Raw genomic sequence first — 2,901 nt, 5'->3', positions numbered from 1 at the left:
TAAAAACAATATATATATATATATATATATATATATATATATATATATATATATATATATATATATATATATATATATATATATATTTCAATTCTGTCATCATTTACTCACCCTCATGTCATTTCAATTAATTTAACACAAAAATGGCTTTAAATAATCTTGCTTGCACTGACTGATCTTAAAAGTGCATTTGTTGTTTGTATATTGTATATATATAATTGTAGTACTTCAACTGTACATTTATTTCATTTAGTTGCCGAGGAAACATTTTCTCATTTATGTTTAAGCACTAAAATAACTCATAAATTAAAGCTGAAATTAAAAAAATAATCCCTCCAAAAAAAATAAAATAAATAAATAATAATAATAATAATACACCATTGCAGAATTGCTAAAATAAAAATGAAAACTGAAAATATAAAAATGAAACCTAACTCAATTATTAAATCTAAAACTTTTGTGACAACTAGCCCCGGTGAGACGCAGTATTGAGTTCTGGAAGAACATAACAGTCCTGTTTTAGTGATAGTTTGAGAGCTGAGTTTAACATCACAGGGATGTGTGCGTCCAGCTGTAGGTCCCTGACAGGAAGTGGAGGTTCTGAGAGGAAGTGCGCTGCTCTTCCATGCCTGCTCTCTCTCATCTGGTGATGGGGGATGATGGGAAGGCGGGGTGCTTTGACCTACATTCACACTCTTTCAGTGCTGCGAGCGCTGTGCATCATTACCGTCGCAGGGAAAAATGCCACTTCCTGTTTTCTCCTGATTGTTCATTCTGTTTTCTCTCACATCTGCTCATTATGGAGCATTATAGCACTCTTAACACGCTCTTACTCTGCTTTTACCTCCTCTAGGATGAATATTGCTCTCTTTCATCTCAGAGCTCTTCTGCCTCTCATCAGTAGTCTTTGTCTTCGCTTTGCTGTTTCTCTCAGTTGCAAATAATAAATGAACAACAATAATAATAATACAATATAATAATTAATGAAATATGATTTTCAAAACGTATTTTTTTAACACAAATTATTTATTTTATTTTTCTGTCAAATACTGTGAAACAGATTAATCATGATTAATTGCATCCAAAATAAAAGTTTTTATTTGCATAATATATGTGCGTGTCCTGTGTATATTTATCATGAATATATAAATACACACACACATACAGTATATATTTGGAAAGTATTTACATGTATGTACATGTCTATATTTATATTCATATAATTTATATTATAAATAAATATATTTAATATATAAAATTAACATAATGTATATGCATGTGTGTATTTATACGTATACACAGTATAATTATATTATGTAAATGATTTTTTTATTTTGGATGCAATTAACTGTGATTAGTTGTTTGACAGCACTATTTTATTCATAAATAAATAAATATATAAATATATGCATGTTATGTTATTTTTAGAAATATAATTTCAATTATACTGTAGGTGTGCTATTTTGTTCATTTATCTTTTATTTATAAATATAATCTCAGCTATGTATTTATTTGATCTTTATAATTATAAATTCAGCTTATATTTATTTGAATTAAAAACTGATCATTTATTGAGATAACAAGCACGGTTTTATGATGCAAATATTCATGTTCTGGACAGTATAATGTGCGTGCACTGTTGTTTTGTGTTTAGTCTAATTCTCACCCAGTCCTGTGAGTGAAACAGAGAAGGTTAGAAAAGGACATTTGCACGAGTGGCTCATTAAGACCCATTAAACATCCCCGTGCAGCAGATCCAGGCCCGCAGGCGTTACAGATCCTCCTGGGAGCCACAGTTACACCCCCTCTTCTGACGGAGCCGTCAGTGAAAGCTAATCCAGAGCAAGCCTCGGGAAGCACAGCCTCCCCAGCTGTGAGAGCCGCTCATGTCCACATCTTCATCAGCTGCTTCACTACGGTAGCAATCACTGTTAACAAACCAGGAATGAAAGAATTCACTGAAAGCAGCTCATAAGATCTGAATGTGATGATACTGTAGTAAAACCTCAGTACTCTGGTGCAACTATAGTTACCAGTGTGCAATGAAAGGGACTGTAGAAGAAAACACTCAGTTAGCTTTAAAAGCAATGCTTACTGGGGTCTACAACTATCAATATGTACATGCATCATGTTTATTTTCCCACATGCATAATGGTAATACAGTTGTTTTGCATGTTACTGTGGTAATATCATGTTTTTGTGCATATGCATCATAGTAATACAGTTTCTTTTGAACATGCACTATGACAATACCATGTTTTTTTATACATGCATATTAATATTAATACCTCTATTTTGGGCATGTTTGCACATGGATCATAGTAATATGATTTTAGACATGTATTGTACTATAATAATACCATGTGTTTTTGTACATCCATCATAGTAATATCATATCATGCTTCTGGACATGTTCCCATGATAATACTATGTTGTTGTTTTTTACCATGATAATACTACATTTCTACATGTGTTAACATGGTAATACCATGTTTCTGGATGTTACCATGGTAATGCCATGCATTTTGCGCATGGACTATAAAAACACCATTTATTTTTTATTATACATGCATTATATTAATACCATGTTTTACCATGGTAATGCAATGTGTTTTGCACATGCACCAGAGTAACAAAATGGTATTTATTTAGAATAATACCATGTTTTTGAACATGCACCATGGTAATACCATGTTTTTGAAATGTTAACATAACACCATGGCTTTGTATGGGCAATAGTAATATCATTCTGTACATGCATTAGAGCAATAAAGCAAATAGAACAACAGAGAAATAAAACATTTTGTGCATGCACTCTGATAAAACCTTGTGGTTTTGGAAGGATGCTGTGCCTGTTTATGGCATTAGTATGGTATATCCCAATATCACTGCCACAGTAGT

Source organism: Carassius gibelio, chromosome B23, assembly GCF_023724105.1.
Source record: "Carassius gibelio isolate Cgi1373 ecotype wild population from Czech Republic chromosome B23, carGib1.2-hapl.c, whole genome shotgun sequence".
Classification (NCBI taxonomy): domain Eukaryota; kingdom Metazoa; phylum Chordata; class Actinopteri; order Cypriniformes; family Cyprinidae; genus Carassius; species Carassius gibelio.
Note: the sequence above shows the minus strand (reverse complement) of the source record.